Source organism: Rhamphochromis longiceps, linkage group LG4, assembly GCF_057381845.1.
Source record: "Rhamphochromis longiceps isolate RC_006_pf linkage group LG4, R_longiceps_female_GT1.1, whole genome shotgun sequence".
Classification (NCBI taxonomy): Eukaryota; Metazoa; Chordata; class Actinopteri; order Cichliformes; family Cichlidae; genus Rhamphochromis; species Rhamphochromis longiceps.
Window position 1 is genome coordinate 24,835,734 of NC_140560.1, and position 12,624 is coordinate 24,848,357.

The window sequence follows — 12,624 nt, forward strand, 5'->3', positions numbered from 1 at the left end:
GTGGTTGACATACAGCTCTGAGCCAAACCTTGTTGGTTCCAAACTCTCCTGCAGCACTGATGCCTTTCAGCACGCTCCAAACCATTTCCTCAAATTGGTGCTGTATCCCAAGAAAAAATGACACAATTACCACTTGGTCTTGGAGAGAGTCCATGCTTCATGTTGAACATTACATATTGCACTAAAGAGTCGTGTGACGCATGTGCCTCTGCTGGTACGTATTGATTTAAATAGTCAATATAAGGTAATTTTTTTCCTTCTTTCCATGCAGGTTTTTGTCTTTATCGTGCCCATCATGTAAAGTCTCTTACCCATTTTAAAGTGCTCCTCTCTCTAGTTTTCATACTTTGCCTTTCGTCTTTCCTGTGGTGTGATGTGATTAACTGTGGTGCACAGGGTTGGCCCCTTTTTGGACTTTGTTGGATGAAAGCAGCTTTAGTGGGTTTTTGAGCTTGGTTGAACACCGACTGGGTATCGGTTACCTCTGGCATGCCGAGGATGCGTGGGCTCCCAATGTCCATGACGTCGATCCGCTCAGCTTTGCTTGCAAAAAAGAAATGGTGGGAATCTGCTATACCCTGCCCTTTCTCCTTATTTTCCACAATTGTTCTTTTATGGAGAGAACCTATTTCCAACAGGTTTTCACGTGTCATGGGATTTACCTTGAGTGTATTTTGGCTGTATTTTCCCAAGTAAGAACTTCATCAATAAAACGACTTCAAAGTGAGAGTGACATTAAGGTAACAGATACTGCACAACTTATTCACTGTGACAGCCTTGACTGGACTGGAGGGGTGACTCAGATAAGGTGGTTGCATGGCAAACCATCCTTCGGTCTGGGCAAGCACCATCTATCATCCTCTCCATCACTTGCCTCTCTTACTCACTCCTAATCCTCATTGAGTAGGGGAAGGAGAGACTCGGTAAGCAGCAGAGGATGAGGAGGAGGGGAGTGACAGAGCAGGCCAAAGGCTCCACTGACATCCATGGGAATCTGCAGATCCATTCAGTGGTAATTATCAGCATCAATGCAAAGAGGCAGTGGCAAGGCAAGGGGTGGGGGCAAGGGGTGTGGGAGAGTTTTGGGGGTGGGATTGGGGAGAAGGAAGGGGGTTGGGGGAGGGTCGGTCAAGGATAGAAATAATGGTGCAGATCCAAGAGTGAAAATGAGAAGAGGCGGTGAATTAGAAAGAATTGTGGGTTTACTTTCAATTATGGTAAATATGACGTGAGCTTCATGAGAAAGCACATGTTGATTCAAGGCAACATTTCCCTTTAGCTTTCTGGAAAAGTGATTACCATAATATATTTATACGACTATCTGTAACAGACATTTTATTTCTCTGATTAAGTCACTTCTCACTTTGTTTTTGGTCCAGGTCAGTGCTTTTATTTAATTACTGTCAGTGGAGATTATTTAATTTACTTAGACTTAAATTAAACCATTATTCAATTTTTAAAAATGCTTTCAACTTCTTGCTAAGGGCACATCTGCAATCTGAAAGTTTTTTGTATGTACAGTATTTTTTTAATTGATGTTTTAGAAAGAAAAAAGGTTGCATGGACATATATGAGCCAGTGTAAAGTGAAGGAGCATGGCAGAAGTTCTCAAGTCCAGGATGCCAACCCTCTTCCCTTCCTACATCATACATCACTCTGACAGGCCATTTCACTCCTGGATTCAGAATCCAGGCTGAGAGACCACCTCAAACACTCTGGGCTTGTCACCGCATGGTGAGAACGTCACTCCCAGGCCACTGAACACCACGTTTGAACTTTGGCCAGCTGGCAGAGCCGAATCTGTTCAGCTAAGAAAATTATGACAAATGATTGTTTTTTTTTTTAAAATTCCCTTTCCTAATTTTACACAGAAAATCTGAAAATTTTCCAGCAGAGGGAGATTCACCGCATCAGCTCTGGGTGACCTTTAACGACTTATAAAGAGGAAGAATCAAATTTAAATGGAAAAGACTAAAATTTTTGGGCGTCAGTTCTCTCAAACAGTGTTGCTCATTCCTTTTCTCTGTGGAGAAAAGGTCAAGTCAAAGGTCAGGTCAGCACTTGTCTTCTTCGTTAGAAAGTCTGGTGATACTCTGGACTTTACCAAAAGAAACATTGTCAGCTAGAGATGTTTCATTATGCCTCTGATGAATTTAGAAGGATGGTGTCAACCTGTCAGCTCCAAGGATAAATGATGTCTTAATGTCAAGCTGTCAGAAAGAGGTATCGTAAAATATGGTGAGAATGCTCAGAAAAAAGGCACTGTGGTCAGACTTCTCCTTAGAGGTGTGTGGTAAGTTAGGGTAAAAGTAAAATTCCCCTAAAAGCACATGTAGCCATGTGTTGTTTATTTACAGTTTATAACGTTTTATAAGTGCTTGAGAAAAAAAAAAGATCACTTCCTTTTTAAATGGAAGAAACATCACGTTTGAATCCCAGGTAAAACACCTTTTTTTGTTTGTTTGCTTGTATGTTAGAAATTTCTATGACGTTTCTTGACTCAACAAGAAACAAAAACAGGTTCATGTTCCTCATCATTAAAGGTGGTTCTTGAAGTCTTTATAATCAACCTTTAAGACTGGATTTTCTGTATACACAAGAAGGAAGCTAATTACTTCCTGAAAATAGTAAATTTACCATTTTTTGTTGCGTAATTAAAAAATATTGTGGGATCTCATTTCGTTGTAAAAACCAGCATGATGGTTTTCTACCTCCCACACACGCCCACCAAAGCAGACCTCTTTGGTCAGGGAAAAAGAGTGACCCTGTGACACACACACACCCAAAGTTCCTTTTTACACACAGCACTTGAATTTCATTTCCTGACGTGTAAAGCTAACAGAGCGGCGCGGAGCAGCGAGAATTCAAGTAGTGATCTGTCACAATGATAGCACAAAGATGGTGGCGGTGCCAGCGTGTGCAGTTTGCTTTCTTATTTATTTCTTAAGCTTGCTCTTTGACAGATCTGCATAGAAAAATCCTAAAACACACCGTGAGTTGTTGCACACACACAGACGTACCGTACACAGCCAATCGCGTTGCCAGATAAGACCTGTCACTCCTGTATCTAGACTGGTTGATAGCCATCAGGTCTGAAGCTACCCGGCCCTTGTTTACACAGTCTACACACATGAGTGAGGCCCTCAGTACCAACACACAACTCTGATTCAGCTGCTACACACCGTTTCACATGCATGTACACCAAGGTCGCCATCATATAGCCAATGTTTGCACTTTGCAAGGAAAAAAAAATCACAGCTTGGGAAAATCAAACCATGAACTTGTGCCAGTCCTGTCCTGCATTCAATGTGGAACGCTTAGTGGCTCCTCTGCTCTTACAATGTGCTGAAAAGCAAGAGATATGCTAAAATAAATATTGCAACACTCCTATGTCCCCATTAAGGCTTAACATTCTGGTAACTGTGGGTAAATAAGGTTAAAGCCATGATGCGCTCTGCATGTGCAGAAATCATAGGAATCTGACACGAACTTAGATGCGCTTTTATCTTGAAACAGAGGATGTAAAAATACTGCAGACTCAGGGCTTTTCTTCCCTTGTGATTGTATTTCAAAGGCAGCTTTCTCTTGATATTCATCCTGCTTGAAATGTAGCCCAGAAAGTTGATGTTATGTGATCTTATCCCTTTTCTTATTAGAAATTCAAAAAGCTTCCCACGTCTCTGAAAACTCTGAATTCCAAACAATAGAAAATTTGTATTTATTTTTCACTTTTAATGCAGTGTCACTGCATTTCATTCTGCACCTTGGACAAGATGTTTTTTTCTGGTTAAATAATATGACGGATAATAGCGTAATAATGCCTGCCCCCTCCCTCCCCAATTAAAAAAACATTGAGTTACACAACCTATCAAATCATGAATCTACATTTTCTAAACATCTGTAAAATGTCTGTCCATGACTGAGCAATTCACTTTACAAAATGCGTTTACTTAGCTGAGCCACTCCCACAGTTTACTTCCCCTGTGTGCAGAATCAAGCATGATTTCACACATTTAAGGGAAATTTATTTGGATGGAGAAACGCGTCGCACTGGCCCTCTTCCAGTCAGTTAGTTCTGGGTGAAATGCAGCAGGAGTAGTAGTCACACAACACTTAAAACAATCTGATTGGGGAAAGTTAAATACTAAAACCCTTTTTTTTTCTCTAAAAAAGCGAGATCCTCTTAATATTGATGTTTTGTGTGATATGTTCCGATGCTGAGACACTTTTTTTCCTGAGGTTTCCAGGAACGTACATCAGTGTCTGACAGTGAGCAGGCTTTTAGGTTGGTTGGGTAATTTTCCCAGCAATTGGCTCCGTATGCCCTCTCTTCAGGAATGTGTTTCTGTAGGGGAGGTGGATTTGCCTCCCAGTGTAAAATGACAGTTGCAAGACTTGCGCCATAAAACTACCTACACTCACTGTTAATTTTGTTTATTTCTCAGTTGGAGAGAATGTAACAGGTTGTATTTGTGCATGAGCTTATTTGTTTATGTGATTCTGTCATGTGCTTGTAATCTAATTTCCGGCATTGAATGATTCAGCCCTTTTTGTGAAGCTTCATTGTACTCATGGGAGTACCCATGTTGAATCCTCCTGAGAATGGCTTTTAGAAAACAGTCCCATCTCCACCAGAAGCAGCTTGAATGACACTGTCATCTCTGCAGGTTATTGTTATTTGGCACCTGTTTGGACTAGGCCCAATTTCTCATGGCATACAATGTAATGCAACTAACGTCTAGAATGTACTACTCTTACTGAACACCTTTCATTATTTGCTTTTTTGCTGTGAGAAAGAAGCACGCTAACCAGTGATTCAACCTTTTTTCACACAGTTACGCTCCCATCTGATCTTTCTCTTAACATCTAAGAAACCAAATGCAAATTCAGTCTGATCCTGGTGCTGAGCTTTTGCTTGACATAGAATAAGAATCACAGCATTAAATTCCCCATAGTAATGTCAAACTCTTTCTTTTCCTGTTTTGATACAGTCTACTCACACTTCACACTATGCCTTTAAAGCACCTGGGAACTCCCCAGAAAGAGGGAAAGCAAGAGATTAACTTAATCAGTAAACAGAGGGAAGTAACAATGACCTTATGGTGTAGGGGGAAAAAAAGTCAGCTTAGCAATCTGAAAAATCCCTCCAGTATAGCAGTGTGCTAAGTGTTTAAGTGTTTACAACCGGGGCATGTTGGAGTTATTTAGCAACGGACATGGGAGTTATACTGTGGCTTTACAGCTGGGGCCAAGCGTGATTAGTGTGATGGCCATAATGACAGTGGTGATGGTGTTGAGGTTACCAAGAGGTTATGATGGGCTGAGGAAGAGACAGAGTTTATTGCCACTGGGAGGAATGCATTGTATGTATTTGTTTTTAACACCAGAACCTTTTCAGAAACTGGTATCCCAATTAAATGCATTATTTATAGCTGTGATACTAAAAAAATATTACAACTCAGCTTTTATGAGGGGGAATAGCTTGAAATGAACATAAGAAAATTCTTGGTATGATTGATAACAAATAGTGTGGGATGGATGGGAGTGATCGAGCGTCTTGGGACTGGAGCACATCCTGTCAGCTGAACTTCCTCTTCTTTTCTCCCTCCTTCCATTCTCTTCTAAACAGCTGGCGCTCGCAACTGCATGCAGGGTGATGTGTGGGTTGAAGGGGTCTCTCTTCAGGATTTCCAGCTGAATAGGGGCTCAGCCTCGAAGAGTGCTATGGGGTTAGCTGACCTTTCGGCCCCTGGGTTAACCTATCAGCTTCATCTCTCCCCAGGGTCAAACCCATAGCCATACTGAACACATTAACCCACTGACCCGCTCTGTGCTCCTTAGTACACTCCATTTTCACTCAGTAGCAGCAATGGCTTTTATACACACTGATTTGCAAATAGTGAGATATAATGAATAATAGGTTGAAGACTAAATGGTCCCCTTGCATGTGAGCAAAAGATCATAGCATCATCAGTGGACGGGGCAGTTTAGGACATAGCCGCACCAACTACAAGCTCAAAGTCTGTTCGGCTAGACTTAGCAGGAACTGTTCAGCAGCTCCTGATTAGAGCTGAAGGCTCAATTTCCAGGCCTGCGGGACGCAGGGCTTCCAGGCTGGTCAGGTGGAAGGCTTGAGGCTGGGTGACTATCACAGGGTAGCACTACTCCTCCCTCCCTCGCCACTGATCTGCCCAGCATGCACAGGACTTAGGGCAAAAGCCGGGGATTATCTCCACTGCACTACCACCTCTACCACCCACTGCCTGCTTGCAATGCAACACCACACTACCCATAACTCACCTCCTTTCTTCCAGCCCTTCTAACTTGACTCCAGGCAGGTCACCCACACGCACACATGCACCGTAGTTTCGTTGTCAGTACTCAACATGTTGAGTACACTTCAGCAGCAGTGAATTTAGAGCCGTGTTCCTCTTTCTCTCACTCTCATAGTCACATTTGTCCAAGCCATATTTCTCCTGAGGGAGACAATAAAGACTAAACTAATCACTGAACAAATGATCTGTGAAATAGATTAATTAATAACAAATTCACAAATGAATTCATAACAAATGTCTTGTCATTGCAGGCTGAACACTTGAGCTTTATTGTTCTTTATTATGTATGGCTCCCAGTGACAGACAGGAAACAATACTTGTTTTTCGTGTTCTGTCTTAATGCCATTTTAGTTACTCATCCACACACTCACACACTCATCACTCACTAATCAACTCAGATAGCATCTGGAAAGAGACATAATGTAAGACTGACATGTGAAGACAAAGTCTGAGCACCTATATTTCTTGTCTCGTTTTAATTGTCGATCCAGCAGCATTAATTCATTCAATTAATTAGCTAATTTATTTATTTGCACCACTTTATTGGTTTATCTGTAACATATCACCCTTCCTACCTACCCTGTGCATCAGTGATGATTTCCAAATCTATCTACCTGCATCTACAAACACTTCTTTAATGTTAGTTTTGCATTAAACGATAGTGCCGCAGCCTTTTAACACAGTTTGAACAATTAGATTGGTCCTTCTGTTTGTTAAGGGTTAAGGATAGGATCGTTTTTTGTGAAAGAGATGACAGAGGGAACTAAAGGCCTCTACCTTACTCTCTGTAGGGCTTCTCTCCACATGGCACTGTTTTAAAGGCAGCTTATGTTTCATTTCCTCATAACTCGTTGCCTACTGTGTGCTCTGCATTTCTCCCCATTTCTTCCATTCTGTCTCTGTGCTTCTCTGTCTGACACGAGATGGTCGTATCCTCCGAGTAACTGACACACTAATGAGCCACCTCTCGCTCATTATGTCATGTGTGAGCGCTGACAAGTGTCTAGCTTCTGTGTGGGTTGAAAAACAAACAGTAGCTGAATAAAGATGACTATTGATAGAGACACTACAACAAATCAGAGCTCACAATCGGATGACATTGCTGACCCGGCAATGCTGCAACAAACGTTTGGAGAGATAAAAAAAGAAAAGAAAAAGAAAACACTGGTTTTATCAGACATGTAAGAGGAAGTGATAGAGCTCTGTTTAGAAGAGAAAGGATGAAGTAAATGATCTCATTATGTTGGAATAGGGTTGTATCTCTTGCAATGATTCATTTTTTTCTCCCTCTCTTCTTCTTCTTCTTCTTTTTTTTTTTTTGCTGTTGCTTGGGTTTATTTCTTTGGCTGTCTTTGAGGGTTTACATTAGTGATTTGTGTCTATGCTTCCAATGCAGGCCAAAAGCTGCAGTGTTGCAGCTGTGGGGTGGGATCCACTTGGCATGGTGACATGCTTTCTGTGTTAAAGCTTAAGTCAGAGAGATGTGCACTATTCCCAGCCCATTTCTTTGCGTGGTGCTGCTGATGTAAAACGATATGAAAAAGATTTCAGCTGCACTGGAAGACAGGTTCAGAGCAGCTTTGCACTGTTTGTGTTCCGTTTTAGACAAGTTAAACGAGCTAAAATGGCCTCCGAGAAAGTGGATATGTGCTGACATGTTTTCACAAAGTCTGCTTACTGCAGACATTGGCTCATTCTCCATGGCAGAGGTGGCAGCGAGTATGCTTGTGTGTGTGTGTGTGTGTGTGTGTGTATACACTGTATAGGGATGCTTATGTTTCCTACTAGGGGATGGAGTGACAAAGAGCACCATCAACAAATGATTGGCCTGGTGCCAGAGGAGATAACAACACTGTTGAAAAGATTTTTAGGGTAATGTGGTAGCAGTGGAAACAATGATGTCATCGAGGGATTTTGGCTGCTATCTAGAACCGCTGGTCTCCTAGAACTAAAAGAAAAAAAGGAAAAGGAAGAAAAGATAAGAGTGGTTAAAAGGTTGTAGGTGCAGAGGTGGCGAGTTTCTATGACTTTCGGAATATAAGAAGGGCTCTGATGGTGCGAACTATACTATATTGTTTACCTCATTCTTGGTATGCATTTGTGCATAATGTGAATGACATATCTATAGTCAGAGCATGGTGGCAGAGCGTAGTTTATCATGATCTATCCTCTGCTTTTTCTCTTCCTCTATCCCCTTAACCTGGCCTCTGTAAAACCACTCTGCAAGCACGTAGTCACTGCACCCCTCCCTTCACCTGCTTATGTCTGCAATCACACTGCCCTCACATACTGCTGGCAAATAGCCATTTAAGCAGTGCAGATACCATACTGACTCCAATGCTACCCACACCTGACAAACAGGAGGATTACAAGCATCAAAGTAGCAGCTGCACAGCTCTGGTTTTGCACCGCGCTCAGTTGCTGAAGATTAAAAGTGTGTATCAAATTCAGAGCAGAAACTCAAACAAAAAGTCAAGTTTGTTCTGCTTCTTTTATCACGCAGACACATATATTTCTAAAACAGAAACAGGAAGTATTGTGTGTAATGTAGGAAGTTCAACAAAATGCCTTAACCTTACTGGTTAAACAGGAGCAGGATTTACAAAAGCCAACAAATTTATCTAGAGTGGTTTTGGGTTTGGCATCCTTTAGTTATATTAAACCTGCCCAAGTGATTGGCAGCAAGCACTGAGCACCTCCATTGAACAAGCTTACAGAGGACTTAACGAAACAAAACAGTCCCTGCCCATAAAACATAGAAATGTAACTGAGATTCATAGTAGTTGAAATATAGATGTTATGCATGACAGGGTATGAGTGCACAAAGGTTAGCTCAGTTACTTAGCCCATTACTTTCATGTTATAGTTTGGATGCTTAAGTGAGAGGTGCCTGCAGCTTGAGGTAAAACCAAAGGCCTTACAGTTTAGGTGGGCCTATTGTGTTAGCTTAGCTCTGACAGCACCTGGGACTGTTTAGCATCCTGGCTAGCTGACATTGCTGCTGGATAAATTTCAGCTCTGTGGGAGAGGAGCAAAATCTACAAAGACAGAAGGAGATTTCTGATGTAAGCATAACAGGATTGACACCAAATGTTCTCAATTCACACATGCACAGTCTAATGTCTCACTTACCAAGCATCATGTTCAGAGTGCACTTTGCAGTTGCGTCACACAGGCCCGCTGAACATTGTTTGTGTGTGGACCTGCCCTACAAATAATACAAGAGAAGATACACAATATTTGATGAGAACACAAACAGTAACTGACAGTCATGTATTTCCCAGTTGTGAATCAAAAAATGAGACAGCAATTGTGAGAAAAACCCCTTCCAGTCTCTCTGTCAGTGGAATGAGATTTAGGTTAAAATAAACTGTATATTCAACTTACGTAGCGGTTTTTTTTTTTTTTTTTGTAATCATTTTCCCATTTTTGCCTCAGCATGATGTGAGGTTGCCTCACTTTATCCACTAAGAGTACAGTTCCTTAATCCCAAAATGGTCCTTCTACTTGCTCTCACATCCAGCCTTACTTTTCACATTAGTGCGGGGCTTGAGCAGTGGTTCCACCTCAAAAGCTGTTGGCTGTGATTCTTGTTCCAGGTCCAGGGTCTGCACCACTACTGCAGCATGGCAGCTTTGTCCAAAAAGGTTTCAAAGACAAAGGCTCTGGGTCAGAAACAGGGGCTTCTCTTTGTGACGCAGTCATGCCAGAAAACAAGGGTAAGCCTGCTTTACTGGATGGATGGGGCAATGTTCTGCCTTGACCAGTGCTGACCTGACTAGACGACCACAAGCGCTTGGCCGACTTCAGTTAATTTTCGGGCTGCCATCCCACCTCCATGTTCTGTGCTCAATTTGGGCTTTCTTGATCCGTCCCAAACAAAACCACAAAAGCGGAGGGGCTGATGCAGTGAGACTGTTGAGAGGCTCTACCTCGCTGTGAGGTCATAGACTGCGTGCCCCAGCCTAATACTTGGCATGTTGCATGAGAACTGTTTTAAATCCCATACCTCCCATTCCTTTTTCTTCTCCCTCTGCTCCCGCTTCTTTCTCTCTACTATCACCCGGCTTTCTTTCAGGGATCTGGCATCTTAACACTTCATCATCCTTCAACCTCCTGATCTGGGGAAGAAGCAACAGAGCATATGTTATCCGTATCATGGTCATGTTACTCATCAAGATCACATCCATCTTCACACAGCAGAAATCATTAGTGTGTCTGCTTCTTGGCATTACAGGATGGTGCTATGACGTGATATGTTAGCATAACACCAGCACTGCCAAGGTGGCTATATGGTAAGGCAGAGGAGCTTTTTATGTTTGGGTACAGTTACATGCCACAGAGGCCTATCAAGTCTCGAGCCAAACCGCTAAGAAAGCACCATATCCCTCATCTCTCTACATGACTGCCTTGCTAAACTGGACATAAAGCTCAGACATTAAGACGGAGATTTAATCATTGGGACGGTGCTGGTGTTTATTTTCAGTGATCAAAAAGAGATTTCTTCCAGGGAAGGAAAGGAGGGAAGCTGATGAGTCGCAACCAGGTACAATTGTATACCTGAATGCAAATTACAATGCATGCTGGATTCAGATCTGTAGCTTTAGTTTGACAGTGTTATCTGATGCAACAAGCAATTATAAACAGGAAAGAGGAGAACTTTAAATTTCCTTCCAGGTCTCCTTTGCAGCGACTTGTACACAGAAGTCTGTTACACTTCCACAGCTCAGTTACTGCCTGGGCAAGCTCCAAGGGCAATTTTCTTGTACCATACCATGTTGAATGGTAATATCGCCACTGCTGCTCAAACTGCGGTGAACTTTTATACACGATGAGACACGCATGGCTTGGGAACATATTGCTTGTCAGTCATACATCACCTTGTTCTAACACCTTAACAGACACAAAGGTGCCAGTATTGTTTCTATAACGCTCCCTCCTTTCAGGGTCTGATTCTTTATTTTACAGTGGGAGAAAAAAAATCACTTCCTGCATTAGAAAGTGTCATGTTACTGTCTCACACAAACAGCTCCTTGTCTCCCCGTGCAATTTACCTGTCCCATAGCCATAAGGGCTGTTGTTCCCCTTCGCTTCGTCAGGGCACAGAGCTCAGTTCACTTGGAGGACAGGCTTACTGTTGATGTTGTCTCTGTGATACACAACCGCTAGAGAATGAGACGGAACTCAAATTATGGGATGTCATGTATGGGAATAGTCAGCAGTTTGCAGCAGTTATACAAAGTTTTCCCAGGAAACTAAGCAATTATATTTTGTCTTGAATTTCACAAAGGTTTTAAGAAGACTTGACATTCAGGCATTTCAAGCAAAACAAACTTTTATCTCATTTAATCAAAAAGAGATCCTCAAATAAAATGCTCAAAAATACTGCTTTTATTATCAGTGGAAAGTTTTGTTGAATTGAAGGACTACTGTTTGCTCACCAGAAGTGTGAATATTTTGTTGTCTTGCCAGGTCTGGTCCAAGACTAATAAGTACGTTAGCCACACCCTTCACTGCCTGCCTAGTATGCTGAAGGCCTTAGGCCAAGGGTTATTAAATAGTGCATGAATATACTCTGCTAAGACTTGTTTTGCCTGTCATTGTAGTTCAAGAGTATCAACCCAGAGGAAGTGTCAGTAGCTCTATATCCAGTGGCTTTGTGCTGGGTGTGTATAAGTTTGCACACTTGCACAAATTGGCATACATTTTTTAGAACCGCATGACTATGCAAAATTGATTAACAGGAATAAAGTGTGTTTGTGTATTGTCTTCATCGTCATGCTCTCCCAACGCTCATGTATGTGTACAGCGCGATGTGTACTCTTCTGTACTCAGCATATATTGACAGCTGTTTGTGTTAACAGATTGGATCCAGCAGGTTTTATAGCGCTCCCTCATTCTTTGAAATGTGATTATTTTATTGCGCATCACATAAAAAGCTTCTTCCGAAGTTCTGTCATCAGATTGCAGCCATTCCAGTTCTTACTAGCTATTTTATTATCCCGCTGCCTTAAAAATTAAGAGCAAAATTAAGGGTGAAGAGAACGAGATGAAAGAACTTGGCTAGGGGTGCCAAAGTTTTACAGTATTATCCGGCTCATAAAAGCACACTGGTGATGATTACACATTAGTGGAAAATTATTCTTAAGTCATGTAGCTGCACTATGACCAGTCTCTCAGAGGCTCGCTTGCAGGACCGTGACCTGGAAATATGCTGGATTGCCAGAACACATTAAAAAAGAAACAAAGCAAAGCTAAACAGGCTACATGGACGAGATGGGGTATGTCT